This window comes from Condylura cristata, unplaced genomic scaffold (assembly GCF_000260355.1).
Source record: "Condylura cristata isolate star-nosed mole 26May11 unplaced genomic scaffold, ConCri1.0 scaffold00027, whole genome shotgun sequence".
Taxonomy (NCBI): domain Eukaryota; kingdom Metazoa; phylum Chordata; class Mammalia; order Eulipotyphla; family Talpidae; genus Condylura; species Condylura cristata.
This window is the reverse complement of record NW_004567128.1, coordinates 4461586-4482501: the sequence shown is the minus strand read 5'-3', so window position 1 is coordinate 4482501 and position 20916 is coordinate 4461586. Positions and strand designations below refer to the sequence as shown.

Here is a 20916-nt window from a genome sequence, read left to right as displayed (position 1 = left end):
TTTATTTCATGTTCATCTGTTTAAATTAAAACCTCAGCATCCGCCGTAGCCAGTGACAGCCAGACTGGACAGCACCGTGTTAGGTAGGTCATGGGGAACCTGTTGCAAACCTTTGGCAGCTGTTAGGCTGTACCAGTAGAGGGCACTCGAGGAAGATTTGAAGTTGGAAGGAGGAGCAGGGGCCCTGTGGGCAGTTTCCTGGCAGACACTTTCTGCTCTCTGACACTGGCAGTTACTTCAGTACTCGCCACAGGCCCAGAGTGAGCCCCACTGTGCCCCTGAGTGATGCCAGCCCCCTGCAGAGGTCTTGGTACTGATGCCACAGCGTTCCTCTTCCAAACCTTTAAGTTCCAGTAACCCTAAAACCTCTGACGCAAGGGTGTGGGGTCCCTCCCACTTCCTGCTCTTGTCTCCTCAGCTCTGTGCCGCGGTGGGGTTGGCGCTCTGGGACAGGCGTGCACTGGCAGTGCCTGTGGAGGCGGTTCACACGAAGCTCCAGCCCCACACCCCATCTAGGGCATCACCCTGGCACAGTGGGGCTGGATTTTTCCTTCTTCGTCACCTTTTAACCGAAGCCTTTCGGGTTTTTTACCCATCGCTCTCAACTTTGTTTCTGTTGTTTTTCTCATTATTCTTTAATCTTATACTAATTTCCCATTTTTCTTTCAATTGGATTTTGAGTTCTTACTATTTTATCTTTTTCTATCTATTTATACTCAAGAGACTAAAAAACTAACATGAACAAATCAACTTTCTTTTATTTCTAATTTATAGACTTAAGTCTCGTTGCTTCAGTTTCTTTTCATTATTCTCTTGGTTTTGTATGCATTTACTTTTTTTAAATTGTGCTACTATATACTTAACATGAAATTTGCCGTCTTAACTGCCTTTAAGTGGTATTAAAGGCGTTTGAGTTGCTGTGCCCGTCACCCTTCCCCACCCCCCAGACCTCTTCACCCTGTAGAACCGAGACTATACCAACTGAACACGGTTCCCGTTGCTTCAGGCCCTGGCCCCTGGTAGTGGCTATGCATAGACTTTCTGTCCTTGTGATTTTGACAGCGCTGAGGACCTCATGTAAATGGAATTGTTGTTTATTTTGTGACTGAGTCCTTTCCTTTAGGAGAATGAGCTCAGGGTTCATTCATGTTGTAGAAGGTGGCTGAGTTCCCATTTATGAGGCTGAATAATGTGTCCAGCACACAGTTGCTTACCCATTTTTCTGACAGTGGGCAGTTGGGTTGATTCTACATTTTAGCTATTGTGAACTAAAATCCTGCTGTGAATGTGTACATCATCTGTGTTTTAAATAACTTTTCATAAGGGCAGCAAGAACAAAACGAATCCCAAAGTACTTACTAGTAAGGGAATACTGCGACCTCTGAGTATTATGGAAGTTTTGCTGCCTGTCACTTCTTCACACTTGCTTCGTCCACAAAATTTACCATGTAGTGACTGAGGCCACACTGGCATTCACTCTCTTCAGAACTGTAACATGTAGTTTCCTGTGACTCATTTTTTCCCACTAGAACACTTTCCTGTGCTCACATTTCACATCGTTCAACCTACTGGGCACTTGACCCACAGTCTGTGAAAGATTTTATCCTGGAAAAAGGCTTCCGTTGTCAGAGACCTGGAGATCTTGGCATTGGAGAGCTGGCAGCCAAGGTCAAGGCTGACCCTAGTTTGCATCCACATTCACCCCCATCCAGGGCATGCTGGGATCTGATTATAGTTACCTCATGCCAGTGATGGCGGGGTATGTATTACTGATTTCGTTCTGCAAGGATGTACACTCAGGCTAGAAAATGATCTTCTCTAAGCCAGAGTAGAAGGATTGCTTTGCAGACATAGGAGGCCCAGGGGAAAGCACTTCACAAGAGCTTGGGGACTTGGGGTCCTCCTCAAAGTGTTCCAGATCTTTCCATGTAAATTGCTAGAATCACACTCTTTCCAGGTCACTGCTCATATCAAAGAACTGGCAGGACCTTGCCTCCCACTGATGCTATGATTCAGCAGGCAAACTTGAACTTGATCAGACTCAAAGTCTGTTAGTTTTGGATATTTCATTCCTAGTGCTGTAAGAGAGACCACACTAAAGTTGCTTCGAGGTCTTTGATCATGATCTGCCTTGAGATGGAAGCTCAGGCAAATGAGGTTTTTGCTCTCCCTGCTTCGAGCTCTTCACTGTCTTCGGGAAGAGCCACCCACTCAGTGAGCTCTCTCAGCCCAGCCTCGTTTGAACTCCTGGGTTCCCATAGTAGACGATGGCCATCAGATTCAGCTTGTCCTTCCTTCTCCGCGTATGGCCTGCACATGGGAAGCACAGATATCACTTGGGAGCTTGTTGGCAATGCGGCCTCCCAGGCTGCATATCCTGCGTCAGGACTGCATGCACACTGACATCCGAGAAGCACTTGGCCACCCTCTCAGGCAGGTCAGCAGGGCTCAATTCTGAGTTTGGCCTCTCGTCATCCCCTCACTCTGCTCCTTCTTCCCTATGGTTTTCAATTTGGGGCTTCAAGTGCTGCCTGTAGTCTCAACAGACTCTATAACTTCTCAGATTTAAAGCTGGGACAAAAGGGCACTGTCCTCGCTTCAAGAAGTCCTAGAAGGCTAATTGCCTCTTGGTAGTTCCAACTGGGCCCCCCATTTCTGAGTGAGTTTATTGGAACCAGAGAAATGAGACACACTGACCATGTTCGAGGCAGCACTGTTATTGCAAGGGTGGAGGCCAGTTGGAAGTACCCTCAAAGAGTGTCCACCAATAAGTAGTGGAATGTACCAAGAGAATATCCGCGAATTTGATGAGTATTGTTTTCTCAGCGAGGCAACTAAATTCTGGCAGGCACGACAGCGGCCGTCTCTGGGTGTTGTGACGGCTTCCGCTGACCGTGGGCTCTGGTCCAGCATTGAAAGCCCCCTGCCCAGTTCATTTTCACACACCAGCAGCCCCCTCATTCTCTTCTGAGTGACAGAGTGGTACTGTGGGGACACCATCTTTCTGCCTCTCCCCAGAAGACGAGGAGGACCCCTTGTTTTGCGAACAGTACCTTCTCCACTGCTGTGGGCTCATGTGAACCCGCAGAGTTGCCTGCAATCGGGAATGCTTGGGAACGTGCTATACTTCTCATTGCCAACATCTTTCTTCTTTCATCAGCTTCTTATTTACTGTTGTTGCTGTACCCTTGTTCCACATTCTTGCCAGTGTTTTGAAGGATTTCTGCCATCGGGTGTGGTCACTGTAGTTCTCCCACCCCTGAGGCACCCGCAGTCCTCTGCCATAGCCGGTGTGTTCTGCCTCTGCCCCGCCTGCCTCTCTGAACACTGCAGAGCTGTGGAAAAACCTCGCTTTCTCTAGAGACCACAGTTTTAATTTCCAATTTCCAAGTTTGACCAATATGCCTTTCTAGTATGTCACCAAATGAACACTAAGAGTTTAACACTACTTTTTGGACCTCAGACTAAGATATAATGTTGCAGGAAACACCTTTTATGTGCAAAATGTAGAGTTTGAAAACCCAGAAAGAAATTCAGTATTTAACTCTAATATTGATTCCTTAAATGATCTATGTAGCGCCTGGCTTATAGTAGCAGGTAGGGAATATTTAATAGTAAACAAAAAATGCTCACGGAGATACTAAGTAGTTCTCCTGTTCCATGGTAGAAACTTAGCTCGTTAAAGAGACAAGTGTTTCATTTGGTAAAATAAGCGCTCACAGGCCACAGGAAAACAAGCCTCCGTCTTAGGATTGGCCATAACCACGTTCAAAGTCGTTTGATCTATTCATGTATTTCTCAAGCATGAAGCATTTTTGTGCACGGAAAGTAACCAACAGCTAAGAATTTTTCATTTTCCTTTTGCTGTACTTGCAAGTCCCCCATTACTTAGTAATGCATTGGGAATATGTCGAATACATCACGCTTAGTGCCAACTAAGGTTTATTAATATAGCTGGTTCTATTTCATGCAGAATGTTCTCCCTTACGAAAAAAAAAAATGTTACTAGTTTTCCATCACTCACAGGATGCACCCACATTCCTGAGTTAGACTCACCCTGAGTGCAGCCCGTCCTTAGCTCTCCCACTGCAGGCCAGCCCCACGCCTCCCTTCGCTCTCCTGACGCATCTACACCCACCAGAGCCCAGTTAGCTGCCCTCTTGCTCTGAAATGCATCATCAGCCTCCCTGCTCCCCAAATCACCCCTGTATATGCACTAAGCTTCCCCCAGGCGGACCCAGAGTTAAAGATTGGTGTGCAACTGGGTTCTTGCAGGAGCACGGTCAGCCGAGAACTGGGATTGAGTAGCATGGAGAGAACAGGCGAGGAAGCGGGTAGCTGCAGAGCAGCCCTGCCCCGGATGCTTCTGCCTGGTCCTGCAGGGCAACCCTGGAGGGCACGGCCCTCCTCAGCCTGAGGCTCGCCTGGAGGATCAGGAGCTAGCTGCTCCCAGTGCGGAGTGACTGCTGAGGGCTGTCAGGCACTGGTAGAGTCTCAGCACCGGGCTTTCCACGCTTGGGGCAGAGCCGCTCTGGAGGCCAAAGGGCGACTTCTGAGCATGAGTAACAGGCACAAACCCTTCAAACAGATGCCCGGAGAAGCCAGTGAAAGGCACACAGGCCTTTAAGAGGTATCTTGGTTTCGATTGCAGCGCTTCCTCCAGCATGCTCGTCACATGGCATGAGCCAGCTTCTGTCACCTAATACACTGGAAAGACAGAGCTCCGGGAAGAATCTGGCATGCTTCCTAGTCAGGATCCAGGGCTCAGAACTTTGGTTTTATGTCTAAACTTTTAGTCTCTTAGTTTGCGCTTCTTTACATGTACAGGTCTGTACACCTCAATGGGGTATTCTGAGATTACAGAAGCTAGCTGGGAAGCCAGCACACCGCAGCTCTTCCGCCCGGGTCAACTCTGCAGTTATCCCACCTGGCCAGTCCTGGCCACCGTGTTCTGCTGGCCACAGTCTAGACTTGCTCTCCATGATATGGCACAATAAAAGGAATCCTGTGCTTTTCTATTTAGCACAGGTAATCCACATTGACAGATGATGTTGCACACCCTACTTGGGTTGAGCAAGGCTTCTCCACTTCTGTCGGTGTTTTTGATGGGGTTGGTCTTTGTCACCTGAGGCACTTCTGTGCGCCTGGAGGGTATTCAGCAGCAACCTTGGCCTCCACCCACCAGGTCCTATATGTCACCTGGGCAGCAGGTTAAGAACAACTGGATTAAAGAAATCTGTAGCAACTCTGCAGAGGTGGTTTCAATCCTTGTTTAAATGCTGATAATATTTGCTTTGCTTCCTTCCTTAAATAATCGAATTTTTCCTGCTTGTTAGGAGTTTTTTGGTTCTTTTGTTTTGGATTCTGGGGAAGGTAGAAGGGAGGAACCTCCTATGTTCCAAATGCAAAGGCTTGAGAACCTGTGCTTTTGGCAATGTGGGGGTTCCAGAGAATAGAGAGCTCATGTATGCCTTATCTTGAGTCTGGAGGAACTCAGATTTTAGTGCCAACTGCCTTGCTCACATCCATGCTTGGGAAGCAGCCATGGCAAGACACTGGTATTCGGGAATGGCTGTTCCCATGACCTCGTTATTGGGCCTGGGAGGAACAGAGTGAGTGTCACTGAGGGAGACAGGATGTGTCCGTTTCTCTTTCCAAGGAGAGATGGACAGTGCTTTGTGACTGTGATTGAAATGAGGCATATTTAAGAGTGAATATTTCCACACGCAGTGTTGCCCAGGCATCTTATCTTTCTATGACCTATTGATTCTAATTTCAGCTTGCTTCAGTCACCCTTGCGAAAGAGAAAGCTAGAGTAATCAAAATAATCAAATTACTATAATTGTGACTTTATACTAATCTAGCAGTTATCCCCAAATTAAGTTTTCAACACTGAATATTTATATCTCTATTAGGAGCAGATAGAATTGACAAAGAAAAAAACACTGAGCAATGTAAATTGCAATCTCAGGAATTTGAACTGATACAAAGATATTACTCTCCCATCTTGTAAAAATAATTTACTATTTCCATTCTCCCCCGAAGTGATGATGGGTAACTGACATTGGAGAGGCTGCTCTCGGCAGGAGCCCTAACAGGTAGGCCTCTGGGAAAATTAGCTAAATTACACTACAACAGACTGGCATTTAAAGGAGACTTTTGAATCTTTAGAAGGGTTTGTAAGCCTTATGTATCTCAGCACTTTAATGGCTGTTTGCATTTTTGGCAAGGTGCTTTTAGAGCCAGCAGTGTCTGCCAGGGTTCCTGAGAGGGCCCAGGTTTCTGTGTGCTAGAGCAGAAATCTGCCACAGCAGCACACAGGGCTGGTGTGGCCAGCTTTTTCCCTCTGGGAGCCTTCTGGTTACTCCCGGTCCACCTTACATGGGCATCTGGTACTTCTCCTCCCTTGACCCCTCTTTCTCCTTCCTCTTCCAGCTCATCTGCCCAGCTTCATCCCTCTGACTGCCCCCCAAAGGCAGGGCAAGTTTCCACCCCTTGCACTAGCAGGCCCCGTTACGCCAAGAATCCTTCTGGGCTTGCGCCTACAAGCAGACAGCTCTCTCACTCGAATATAACCAGCCTGCACAACTTCACTTGGATGCTGTCTGATGAGTGACTGCTTCAGTTGCGTTAAATGGTGAATGGCCAAGTTTTCCCTCAAACCTAAATCAGACTTATGTGTCATTGGCCTGGACACGTGGCACTGGCTCAGGTTCGCCTCAGCCGGTCATCACGGCTCCATCCTCGGCTCAGGCACTCAGCAGCCTGGACCTGTCATCAGCGCGCTGGCTGGCCTCCGGCCTAGCCCAACCTCCTTATTTTACAAATAGGGAACTGAGGCTTAGAGTGACCGGCTCCAGTCCAGAGTTTCCTCGCGCCTTTCCGACAGAGCTTTGGAATGGGCCAGGCGCTGTCCCCAGCATCCCTCCCACTCACGGCAGAGGCGCAGCAGGTGTTTTTGACAACTCGAAGTGAGTAGACATTTCCCCGAGGACCATGGCCTTGCTTATCAGTGAGGAACTAGAGCACATGCAGGAAGGAGGCGCCCACCCTGCTGAATAGGTGCGGCTTTTGGGGGACGGGCTCTCTTTCCTTGTTTCTGCTTTGCTGTGACTGCAGGGTCCTGGCCACCTCCCTTCCAGTGGTTTTGGGAGCTAGCCTGGGTGGAAACCAAATCACTGGGTGCACCTCCTCTTGCGGACACACCCAGCAGGCCCTGGGCCTCAGGCTCCGCTTCCCACAGCTGAGTCTGTGGCCACTGGTAACTGGCTCGCAGGCCCCACTGCTCCTGGAGACCAGGTGTGGAGCAGTGCGAGGGGCTTTCTTTTCTCCAGCATCCTCTATAAAGCAGTTTCTTGTGCCCCAGAACCTCCCGGTTTTTGTGAATGTGTCCCAGAACTCACCATAAGGAGAGATGGACATTTGCCCAACGGTGGACGCTGTGCAGAGCGGTGACACTGACAAACTCCCTTGACACAGTCCACAGTCACCCAGTTCTGACTTCTGTGACTGAATAACTGCCTCAGGCAGGTACCAGATGTTTGGCTTTGTTTAGTAAGCTCTGTCCCAGGAAGCGCCTGTGTTCCTCAGACTACAACAAAAGACACACGTTATGTCGGGCTCAAACCCCGTGGTCCACAGACATGCCTTGGTGAGCCAGTGAAAGGTCCAGCTGAGACCACACTAGGTTATAAATAGTCACCCCTGCGGCTTTGAATTTGTCTACAAATTGGTCTCTTCCAGCCACTGAGCTAATCTAGGCTCGAAACGCCTCCTGTTGGTGCCAGGTCCCCCATGGGGACCCAAAAACCATTTCTGACTGAGCCTGATTCCCCTGTCATGCACTCACAGCCAAGCATCGATCCCACTGAAAGGGGAGTATGCAGGGCAGGGGGAGCACCGGCAGTAGGAAAGTCTGCACGCACACAAGCAGAGTCCTGGTTAGTGCTGAGTAATAGTTTGCTTTGCAAAGAGTTGTTACAGATGCACTTAGCCACCCTGAGAGGTGGCATTGCTGCCATTACTAGGGTTACATTTCTCTGAGCTTCAGTGCCAGGGAAATGCTGCCTGTTCTCAGAGGTACTGACACTCACTCTCCTTCATGAAAACCAAATATACGTGACCTCATTTCCCCTCGCTTCTAGGAATCTCAAATTCTAGCGGGGCAGATACTTGAGGGTGTCATAGCTACCTTGGTGGTTAGTATGCTTTCTGCTTTGTTCAATATTCCATTGCTGTTCATCAGGATCAGGATCACTGCATAGTTTCAGTTTTTGTACTCTGCTTCAAATGTCTTGAAAGAGGGTACATATGAGGCAATGAAGAAGTGAAGGAGCAAAACAAAGAAACCAAGGAGTGTTAGTAAGGAAAGGGAAGGGTTCCACTCATTGAAAGCAAAATGAAAAGTTAGAGTTACAAAGTAAAATGATTGGGATAGAGAAACGGAAATAACAGAGTAGAAATAGAAAAGGACCCCAAAGGGAATGTTCTAGTTTGCAGCCAATAAAGAGACTTGGCTGGTCTGTGCATTCTGATTCTTATGTGAAAGGATGAAAATATGGGTCAGAACATTTGTACTTTTCCTCTGGGTTACCTGCTCCCCATCAATTATAGCGACTTTCACTACTGCCAGGCTGTAAGCACATTTGCCCATTTATTTTCCTTCTATAATTTTGAGAGGTCAGACTTCTACCTTTAAACACTATTGATATATGTAGGTCTTGGTACACAGTGTAAAGCAGGTGGCAGCTCCATCTTTTCCCGGGATCTCCCAGTTGTCTCCATGCCGTTTATTAAAACATCCAACTTTACTAGACAGGTTTGAGACGTGGCTTCTGCCGCGTGCTACCTCCTATACTATATTTCCGGGTTGTTCCTTGACACTGACATTGCTAGATGTGCTAGTTCCATAGTGCCAAATAATTGTGCCATTAGAATTCTGGTTTAATTAAGCACTTGTCATTCTTTGTTGCTTTTGGTATTTTTCAAGCTTTGGCCAGCTATTCTCATCTATTTTCTCTTTGAACTCTACAATTTGCTTGCCTAGCCCTGGACAAAGAATATTGGCATTCATTGAAATTTCATTAAATTTATGAAATATAATTAACCAATTTAAGTGGCTGTTTAATATTGTTTCATGGTATATTCAGATATACCCTAATTTATCTACCCATTATTGTTCCATCAGATCTTTATTTGCTCTCTTTATTTGGGTAACTGCTCCTTTCTCAGCCCAATCTCTGGTTTGGGTCAGAGTCATTGTACAAATCCACTCTTAATGCCATGATGGTCTAGGAGATTGATCCACAACTCAGGCCAGGCTAATCAGATCCTTTCCTGAGATTTCTTTGAATTGTAGAGAGGTGAGCATAGGATTTGTAAGTGAGGGTGGTTTGGCTTCATAGAGAACACAGTAAGAAAGAAAAATTGATACTTATAGCATGTCCTGGTGATGTAGACCTTGTTCCAGAATCTCAGTGAGAATCATCACACTGTGTTGGTTATAAGAGCCAAGAAAGCCCTTTTGCCTAAAGATATATTCTCTCCAGCCATATTGAGGTACAAATGAACAAAATTGGGGTGTACAGTGTGATTAATATGCTTACACATTGTCACATGGTTACTACAGTCCATTGAATAAACATCCATTAATTGCATGGTCACCACAATAGTGACTGTGTGTGCGGTGGGAATACTTAACAGTTCCCCTCCTAGCAACTCTCAGGAATATAATACGCTACTAATATAGTTGCCAGGCTGCACTTCAGATCTCTAGAACTTACTCAGCTCATAACTGAAAGGTTATAACCTTTGACCGACATCTCCCCATTTCCGCCAACCCCATCTCTTAGTCAGCTGTTTCTGAGTTTGACTTCTTTAGATTTCACAAACAAATGAAGATATATAGTATTTTCCTTTCTATGTCAGCTTATTTCACTTCACATGATGTCCTCAAGGCTCACCCATGTATTCTCAAATGACAGGATTTCCTTCTTTTATGGCTGCATAATATTGCACTGTGTGTATGTACCGCATTCTCTTTACTCATTGGTCCATAGATTGACACTTACGTTGTGTCCATGGTTGCTGTGACTAGTGCTGTAATAAACATAACACGGGGTACAGATAGCCTTTGAAATTAGTCTTTTCATATTCTTCACTAAATACCCAGAAGTGGGATTGCTGGATCATATGGTAGCTCTGTGTTTAATGTTTGGGACCCTTCCATATTGTTTTCCACAGTGGCTCCTCCAATTTATATTTGCACCAACTATGTATAGGTTTCCCTTTTCTTCACACCCTGCCACCACATTGTCATCTTGTCTTTTTGGTATCAGCCATTTTAACAAGTGCATGGTAGTTAAAGTGCCATGGCGTGGATGATGTGAGGAACTGCCCCCACCCCCATGCCTTTGTTTCGGCGCACTACAGGGCAGCCTGGCTTGTCTCTGTGCCTCCCTGCATCCTGCGTGGGACTCAGACTGCTTGCCACTACACCTTTGGCTTTCTTGCCTTTGAGACCCCTCCTGAGACTTGGAGAGCCTCCCACCTGGAGCCTGACTTGAACGGCACTATTACAGCACTTCTGTTCCACAAAGGTATGTTTGGAGTCCTCACAGACCCCCACCTTGGCTACCTCAAAGTGTTGCTCACATTTTCTTGTGGGCTGCAGGCTTGTGCCAGGCATGCGTGGGTCCTAGAGCCTGCTCTTCAGCCATTACTGAAGCTTCAGCTTTCAGATGGTAGCTTTTTTTTCACAAACATCTCTTCAAAGTCTCTTCATAAATTACTCTGTGCTGTATTGGATTAAAATGAAAGGGAATCAGCAAATGCACTTGGCTGGCTAGTTTCACGCTTCAGCGTGGTGTACCTCCCTGGCCTTGCCTGGCCAGCTGCCGTGTGGCACCTGCTCTTGAAATGTTTGCACGAGGACAATTGCCCATTAGTATAATTCCACAAAGCTTTGATTGTTGGGTCAGCAAGGCTTTGCTTCCTTTTTTACTGTTTCCTTTTTGCCTATTTGCATTAGTATTGACTCAATTTTTTGGCTTTATTTTATTTATTTGTTTTTTAAATTTGAAGCTTTCCCCCTTTTTTTAGATTTATTTATGCATACAGAACTGGGGTACAAGCCAGAGGTGCAGGGGTGGTGAGAGGATGACCAGAGACAGAGTGGGGAGCAAAAGTACACTGCTGAGGGGAGCAGCAGGAAGGCCAGGAGAGGTCTGCCACGCCCTGTGGATCAGATCTGGGGCCGGGGATCGAACTCACACTGAAGCAGCTGCAGCCAACTTGCAGTGCTTGCGTCCTTACCTGTTGCGCCACCAGGGAGGTCCTGGCTTTGTTTTTGAGGGAAGAACATGTATTTGGTTCATCGCCCATATCACTTGCAGGTGCTTACTAGTTCATTTAATGGCTAAATGAATTTCTTGCACACACCAGTTTTTAGCTCTTCCCAAGGCACCTGGCCCAGCGAAGCTGTCAATAAAAGTTTATTGAATGAAGAATGCATGAATATATGCATGGAGAGAGAATGAGTGTGGCCTGGGTCAGTGAACTGTCTCACAGCAGACATTTCCAAATAGCATTCGTATCTCTCTGAGCAGGATTTCATGTTGGCACTGGTGACTTTAGGGTCATGCTGTGCCGTGGGGTGTCCTGTGCATTGTTGGATATTGGGCAGCTCCCTGACCTTCACCCACGGGATGCCAGTAACCTCCTTCTACTCAGCTTCAACAACTAGAGATACAGACACTGCCAAGTGTCCTTTAGGAGGGAAATCACCCCTGTTTGAGAACCATGGCTCTCAAAATCCCATGACTCCCCATGTTCTCCCTTCTCTCCAGCTACATGTTTAATGACATGTAAATCACTGTAAAGCGTCCTTCTGCTCCTCTGGTAGCAGAGTGGTCATCAGCAGGTCTCTCAGTGGCCTGGTGTGCAGTTGCTGTCCCCTGTCCTTGAGGAGCTGGAGGGCCTCAGAGTCACAGCAGGCAGGCATCATTTTCCAGTCAGCAGCATTTTCTAGCTGTCATGCTTTGTTATGCTGAAGCTGCTGTTACTAACTTCAGTGGTAAGAACAACAAAAATTCCTTCTGCCTTCCCTAACAAAGAAGTCCTATTTGACAGATTTAATTCAGTCAACTAGAATCTGAGGCATTCATTAATAAATGACAAATTTCACTGTCATTTCTTAGTTATCTTCTTATCCTTCACTTAGAGAAGGGGCTTGCTTCCTGCCTGATGGAACCATTCTCCATTGTTATGGCTCAGGAAAGAGAGACTGGTTGGCCCCGGTAATGTGTAGACCTCTTGTCTGAGTCATCACTTACTGTGTAACCAATTGCTCTCCAGCTTAGTGGCTTTAAATAGCAAGCTTGAACAAGCTGCAGTTTCTGGGGGTGAGAAATCCAGGCGCAGCTTAGCCAGGAGGTTAGGATTCAAGGTCTCTTGTGAGGTTACAATCGAGATACCAGTTGAGGCGGCGGCCAGGTGAAGATTTGACTGACACTGAGCAGGAATCTGCGTCCTTCACGTGTCTATTGGCAGATAGGGTTAACAGACCTCGAAAACAAAACAACTCCCAAACTAAAACCCTGGGTGCCCACTTAAATTTGAATTTCAGATAAGCACTGGATAGCTTTGTAGTGTGCATGTCACATACAAAATTTGAGCTGTCTTATATGAAGCTGTCATTGTTTATCTGGAATTCAAACTTAACTGACATTCTGTCCCTATGTGATGTCTCCTTGGCAGGACATCTCGCTGCTTGCCAGTGGGCCTCTCTGAGGGACTGTTTTAGTGTCCTCGTGGCATCATGGCCATTTTCCCTGAGAATGGGTGGCACAGATGTGGAACCTGCTTTGTCACCACTTCTGCCAGCCTCTTGTTCACATAGACCAACTGATCCAGTGTGGGAGGGGTTACCTACGGGTGTCATCTTTGGGTACGCTCTTGGAAGCTGAGTCTCACACGTGTGTTGTGGGATTCTAGGGCGGCTGGTGAAATGTCTAGCCTCCAAATACTCCTCTTTTATGCCAAGCAGAATTCTGAGGTGACCCACAATGAGGTATAACCTCGAAGGTGGGCCAAACCTACAGCTCACTTCTAGCCAACAGAATATGGCAACGGTGATGGATATCACCCCTTGATTAGTTTCTGTTCCATCAAAGGTGATGGGATTCATTTTCATGATTCTTTTACATTATATGAGTCCCCCCTAACCCATTACTGGGCTTGAAAAAGTTGCTTTCCCAAGAGCCTGTTAGAAGGTCCATGATAAGAAAGGTGGGTGGACTCTAGGAATAGAGATGGGCCCTTGACCGGCAGCAAGAAAATGGGGAATCTCAGTCCTCTCATGGCAAGCAGCTGAATTCCACCCACAGCTGTGCGAACAGGGCAGGACCCTGAGGTTCCTGGAAGGAATGAAGCCCTTGATTGTAGCCTTCTGATACCCTGAGACAGAGGGCCCAGATGGTCTGTACCTGGACTTCTGAGGCACGGGAATCGTCACAGAGTAAACGTGTGCTGTTTTACGTTGCTAAATATGTGCTAATTTTTTGCAAAGCTCTAAATGACTTGTTTAGCTTTCTACCTTTTGCACTGCACTGTGTCTGATATCCTACACTTAGGAGAGCATATTAAATCTTACTCCTTTCGTATGCTGTCTCTTAAAATCCGCACACTTTCACAGTGTGCCGGGAAAGATAAATAAAGCCAATTTGCAAAACTTGAAGCAACAAGTAATTGTAATTAAATGCGGAAAGTTGTTCAGATAGTTAGCAACAGGGAGCCTTGGGCACACAGCAGTGAGCTGAGAGTCGAGGGGTCAGGATAGGGCTTCTGAAAGAAGTGATACTGAAAATAGGAACAGCAGGAATTATTTAGGCAAAAAGGAAATATGAAAGAAGAAACAGTTCTGAAGCATAAACTGTTGTGGTTTAAATGAAAAAAGTGTGTAAAACTTAAACGTGTTGCTTGGCAAATCTTCACAAAGTGAACGCCCTTACAGCTATTGTTCAGACCAAGAAGTGGGATTACCCGCCTCCCAGAAACCCCTGGTGTTCTGCTCCAGAGAGAAACCTGCCCTTTTTCTCTGTAAGGGTAACCTAGTCCTGACTTGTAACAACATAGTTTAGTTCTATGTTTCTACCCTCTAGACGTGGGCTAGTATAATATGTATAATATGCATGTGCAGTGTAATGAAATTGCCTGGCTTTCCTCCCTCCCCGATGTCATGGCTGTGAGAATCATTCTTGTTCTCTCATGTAGCTATGGCTGCCGCTGTCTCGTGGCTGTATAGTGTTCCCTTTTAAGAAGATAACTACTACATCTGCTCACGTTAACGCGGGTGACCTGGGCAGTTTCCCATTGGTGCTCTTGTATATGGTGTGGCCGTGGGCAGCCTCGTGTGGCTTTGGTGAACCGTGTTGCTGCCTAGGGGTGAACTTGGGTCCTAGGACAATGGAATTGGACTTTGGAAACCTGCAAGGGGGGCATCAAATATGGCTTACAGGAAGCCTAGCAGTCGAGTACCAGTCCACCTTGCCAAGCTGGATACAGCCTTTGAAATCCATGGCTTCAGAGGAGACAGTCATCTAAACAGATGCCAGAAGAGTAGGCCCGTGCTGCATTGGTCACTGCCCTGCAAGCTGTGTTCAAATTCAAATTGGATTTTACATTGAGAAACCATTAAAGAGTTAAAGCTGTGGAAACTTAAAATTCACTTAGAATATATCTTCCTGGCTACATTTTGGAAAAGGAATTGAAAGGAGCCAAGCCTGGAATGAGGGGGCAAATTGACTGTAATTTCAGTAGTTGTGAGCCATAAGAATATTTGATTTTATAAGGATTTATTGAGTCTGCTGTTGATATTTTCTGAAAAGATCTGGCACTAAATCACGGTTTTTCCTGCACCAGCCAGAGGACTTAGCTGGCATTTTGCATGGAGGACTGGCGGGGGGTGGGGGGGGCTACTGTGCTTTCAGGGACCATTCACGCCCTCCGGTAGGCGCCTGCACTCTGAAAATGCCAAGGTGAAGGGAATAGGAAAGGCCTGCAGCCACTGTCTGCTGGGCCCTTTTCGGCAGGCACACTGGCCCTGCAGGGAGAAGCAGCCTCCAGCACCTTGCCCCTGCAAACACAGACCAGTGCAGTGCCCTGACACGCTCTGGTTAAGCGTGTGCACCACAGGGCCTCCTCCCTCCACGGAGACGGTGCCATCCAACATGGCCTTCTTCTCACGTTAGGACCCGGTCCCCCAGGCCTGCTTTCAAGCCTTCTCAGCGTGCTCTCTTTCTCTGCCACCACCTACAGCGGGCACACTTGCACCCTGCCTCCTCTCCTGCTTCTCAGGAAGCTAGCTCTTGTCTTCCCCTGCAAGGATGGGGCCTGCCTGAAACCTGTTTCAAGTGTGTTCCCTGTGAGTTGCCAGCCACCAGTTGCCCTTCCCAGCTCATCTAGTCTTTTTGACCACAGTGGGTCCACTTCCTAAGTCCCGTGTACCTCATAGCTCCAGCATGACCCCTTTTTCCTTCCACACCAACTGCTGGCTTTCTCCTTCCACCTCAGGCTCTCTGCACCTCGGGAGTGGCCTCCTGCTGACCGCCTTGCCCATGACACTTTCCTTCCACTTACAGCCACAATCAGGACATACTCTTAGAGCCTGAAATGTTGCTGCCTGTTCTATAAAACCCGTGGTTACTGTTCTGGAAAGGGAAGAGACACAGGCCTAAGATGGCCCACTTTCCTTGAGGTAATTGTTAGTCCTCTGGAAGTCAGTCATTGGCCAGACCTCACAATCATGCTTCTAGTCTATCACCTACACCCCCAACCCCGCCAGACCTCTCCTGACCCGCCCGCTGTTCCCCTCGGTAGTGTACTTTGTCGATCTGCCTGTTCTGCTCCCCACTCTGTCTCTGGTGAAGCCTCTCACTGCCCCTGCACCTCTGGCCTGTGCCCCAGTTCTGTATACACACATAAATAAATCTTTAAAAAAATTTCCATTATACAAAAAAAGATGTGAAGCTGAAAGCAAAAACAGTGTAGCCACCCCCACCCCCCTTTTTTTTTCCAAAGAACTGGGCATTTTAAGACAGAAACTTTACAAAATATTACTAAATTAATATTAAATGAGAGAGTATCATTTGTTACATTACCACTTTGCTAGTCAGTGAAAAGCTGCAGTGATGAAGAAAGTCACTGTTGGCTCAAACTCCTCATTTATTTATAAAGAAATAATGTTCAGCACAGCCCAACACAACATTCTTGTTTTTTCACAGTGGAGTCCCACCCATCTGCTTCCAGTCATTTTACCACATAAATTACAGTTCTTTATTGTTACAGTTCACTCCAAACTGTATTAGAGATGTAGCCCCTAACATTCCACAGCTGTTAGGAAATGGCCATGCTGCTTGCATCCGTGTCGTCATTCTCAGTCATGGGTCTGGAAGTTCTGCTTTTCCGGGCCCAAACTTGAAGTCACAGGTCAGGGCATTTGTCAGAAGACCATTTTTCCTCAGACCATCCCTCTGTAGCTGCTTGCTGATAACTCGGACTCTCCCACTTCGTCTTCAGTTACGGGAGTGCTTTTCATTACTTTTGCTCTCCTTGCAGCCCGTCTCTTTTAATAATTTGTTCTGCCTCAAGTGAACTTGAAAGAACATCAATCTGTGGGGAAGTTGAAGACTGAATGACCTGTAGGGAAATCACTGAGGCATGGCCATTCTCCTGTGGGGTTTCATCTTCATCGATGTGTCCATCCGTATCTCATTCTTGGGAGGACCGTTGCAGTAATGCAAATTCAATGAGTCTTCATCCTTCTCTGAGCCAGCAAAGTTTCCATCTTCCTTTTCCTCTTCCTCCACTCTGTCCCTTCTCAATGTTTGCATAAATGTGCCCTTTATCAGTACACATGCCTGTCAGTTTGGTTAGAGGCTGCTGGTTAAGTTTCTCAACATGGAAACAGGAGTTTGAGCAATTATACCTTGTTTGAAGAGCATTTGCAAACACCAGCACATACAGTGACACATAGCAATCTCAATACTACCAGCTGGGAAACTCCCAGAAAAAAAAAAAAAAGGAAAAAACTAAAACCTCTGTCTTATTCTAATGTCTTCATTTAGAAAAGTGGTTCCATTGTGACATGAAAACAGCTGAGGTAAAAGATTGCTAACGCTTTTAATAAAGGTAAAAACGAATGGCTGTGTTTAGCAATAGTCAAACAGTAACTTGAAACTGCTGAAACTACTCAGGACATAAATCAAACACATCTGACAGTTTTGGCTGAAGAACAAGCGAGGAGGGCAGAAAGACCATTGACGGAATAGCTTAATCAGTTATGGAGTCTGTTTGAAGCAAAGTACTGGAAAAATGCCTCGGTCTCATTTTAAGAAGCTTATAGAATTTTTTCACTACTATCAATACTCTGGCAATCATTCATGTGTCTGTAAAAAGTTTGGGATTATATATATATATTTTACTTTAGAAGTGATTCTTGCCAATTTGAAGAAATTTCTGGAAGAAAATTATCCCTGCCCTTATTTTAATTTCAAAGTGACCACTTGCAATATCTGGGGCCTTTCACACAGTACCTTCATATCTGAGTAATTTGCTTGTCTGCCACACCAGACGTGTCCTTGCCCTGGGACATGGCTGTGATTCAGTTCTCAAGGGAATTTTTCCATATTTTGAATGATCCCCCTTTTGCTGCTTTTCCCTCCCCTGCAACCTCTTTCAGGTTCCAAAATGGCTCTGACCACCTCGGCAGGAGTGTGGGCTGAGTTTCACCAGATCCCATCAGATCTCCTCAGGTAGTCAGTGGGATGAGGCACTAGAAGGACTAAGAAGGCTAAGGAGCAGGGAGAGCAAATGAAGGAACGAATGTGGAAGAAGCGAGGGGACCAACCTACTGGGTGGAGCTGCAGGAGGCGCACCTCCACCGAGTAAGCTGAGCTGCTTTTAACGCACCTGTCCGCTCCGTGTGGTTCTTCTTAGGAAAATGTCTATTTAGATCTTCTGCCCATTTTTAAAAATCACTCTGGGAGTCATTCACGTGTCTATAAAAAGTTTGGGGTTATATTTTTACTGCTCCGTATGTGCACATGCTTCACTCACCTGTCACTTCGCCTCCTGCGCCAACGCCTTGTCCCTTTCCTCCCTGTTTCCCAAGGCCCTCTTGTTCCCTCTGGTAACCTGAATATTTTTCAGTCTAACAATTACTTTTGCTGTTATTTGCCAGTGTATATTTGTGTTATTTATGTTCCACAAAGAAATGAAATCATCCTGTATGTGTCTTTCACTTTCCCCTTCTCCTAGCTTCTTTACTCAAGCACCACCCAGTTTGTTCCAAAGGCAGAGTATCATCTTTTTAATAGCTGAGTAGTGCTTTACCGAGTACAGGAAGAATCACAATGACAGAAATGACAGGGAGGCCTATGGAACAAAAAGACATTCTGATCGGAAGGACATGGAGTGGATTGCCCATAGGGAAGACTTGTCTTTTTAGCAGCACTAAGAGTTAGCCCAAATAAGAATGCCAGTGTCACCTCAAAAAAGTGTCCTGGACCCTTATGTTTTGTCAGGGATTTGGGGCATATTGCAGGAAATGGCATGACGCTAAAAGCAGTCGGAGTCTGGTTCCTGGCAGCCTGCATCCTTATTCTGCACGCTCACGGTCCTCGCTCTTTATGACTTACTTTGCTGTGTCTCCCCTCCTGCTGCGTTTCCCTTTTCCCCCTTTCAAAGGCTTGTGGCACTGAGCAATATTGAAGCAATTTGGGAATCTCTCAAGGGAATGATATGACTTTCAAAATTTTGTATTGCTCTAAATGTCTTGCTTAATGCATTTTTACAAGCTGTGTGCACTCTGTAAGCAGCACCTCCCATTCCAAAAGGTAATGGCACCCCCATTCTCAAAGATAATACCCTCTATCCCACCAGCTGTTCTCATGTCTATTGCCAACCAAGAGCTCCTTCCAAGGGTAACATCACTCTCACTTCTAACTGCATGGGTTAATTTTGTTTGGAACTTAGATCAATGGAATCACACAGTGGGTAATCTCATGTATCTTTCACTTGGGGTGTGTGTGATGCATCCCAGCTGGGCGTGTAGCCATAGTTCATTCATTTTCATTGCAGCGGAACATTGCATGTGCGAGAAGCCACTGTCTGCCCATTCTGTTATAGGTGGGCATGTGTTTTGCTTTTCTTTTCAGCTTTTATGAACAGACTGAACGGACTAGTACTTGGCTTGCTGTAAATATGTGTATGCTGAGTGTGTTGCTGCACGTGGAACTGCTGGGCTTTGGGGGATGTGTGTGTTCAACTTTGGTAAATGCTGCGAGGACACTATTTTGAGAGTGCCTTTTATGGGTGAAGCACTTTTCAGGCCTTCTCAGTGAATCTCCACAAAATCCCATCCAGATCTTTTTGTTGCACTTACACTGCTGATGAAGACACTGAGGGTTCATAGGGTTAACTTTTCATGTGATTTCAGGAAGCATGACAAAACCTTTGCAGCAATGCCGGCTGCTTTGTTGGTGATATTTCTAGCTATAAAAACCCTTGATGTATGTGTCTACTAGAATACTAGAGACAGGAAAAGATGCACAGTGGAAGAGCTCTGTCATCTCAGGTGAGCAGAGATGGCTCCTGTTCCCCAAGATGTGGGTTCTCCTTTCATAGTGTGGACTTGTTGCCAGCAAATCAGGAACTACATTCTCTCTCCCTCTTGAATCCAGTGGGACCTTGGGACAGACCCTCACCCTTGGAGTGTGAGCAAGTGAGGTCAGGCCCATGTCTCCGTGGCTGAAAGCATGTGTCCCTTCCTCGTGTTTTGCTCTGCACGCCACACATGGGGATTCAGCCTGGCCCTCTGAGCTCATGGTGGTGGTGAAACAGCAAGGCCCAGGTCTCAGATCACTGCTTGGAAGAGAGGAAAGCTATCCCCTGGTCAAAAATGCCCACTTGGGGGCCCTCCCTGGTGGCGCAGCGGGTTAGAGCACTGCACTGAGAAGCTGAAACCACTTCCGCATGAGTTCGATTCCCGCCTGCCCCGGAGGTGACCATATGGCGTGGCAGAACTCTCCTGACCCGCCCGCTGCTCCCCTCAGCAGTGTATTTCATCGATCTGCCTGTTCTGCTCCCCACTCTGTCTCTGGTGAAGTTTCTCGCCGCCCCTGCACCTCTGGCCTGTGCCCCAGTTCTGTATGTACAAATAAATAAATAAATCTTAAAAAAAAAATGCCCACTTGGGTTTGGCGTGGCGAGTGGCATGCTTCTATTGTGTTGCACCTGTGAGATGTGGGGACGTGCCTGCTCCCGCAGGTGGGGTTACATTCACTGATCAGCTCGTGCCACATTCCCTCCTGCTTCCATCATTTGGATTCTGGCACTTTGTCCATGTAGAAAACGTGAAGGCTTTCTGCCCTGCCTCTCCTGGCCAGCTGCTGTCACAGGAATTAAGGCTCCAGGGTGCAGTGCCTTAATCCAGTTATTTTTTTGTGAATCATCTTTGCCACTCTTTTATTTATTGCATGTGCTATAACAATGTGATGTAATTTTATGTAATTTAGCCTTTGAACCTCTTTGTTCTTTGTGAAGGAAGCCATTACAGAGTGAAAAAAAGTCCTTTTCATGGTCACCATGGAAAATTTAGTGGAAATGTTTTATATATAGCCAGACATTTGTACAGCTCTTTTATGCATTTCAGACTTCAGCCCTCACAGAAGCTTTGTGACATAGGGTGGGTCGCTTTGATTATCTCCCTTGAGCAGCTGAAGAAAATGAAGTGCAGAGAGGTTCAGTCACGCTGGACTGGAACCAGGCTTGTGACTCCAGCCCACTATCCTTTTGTCTCCTCTTTGGCGCCCCAGTGTCTGGGTCAGGAGTCAGGAGATTATTCCAGAATCTACCAAA

The 20916-nt window shown here is 46.5% G+C and overlaps 1 pseudogene; it reads right to left on the bottom strand.

Moving 5' to 3' along the window:
- Positions 1-16392: 16392 nt before the first annotated feature.
- LOC101625961 lies at positions 16393-19796 on the bottom strand (annotated as a pseudogene).
- Positions 19797-20916: the final 1120 nt, after the last annotated feature.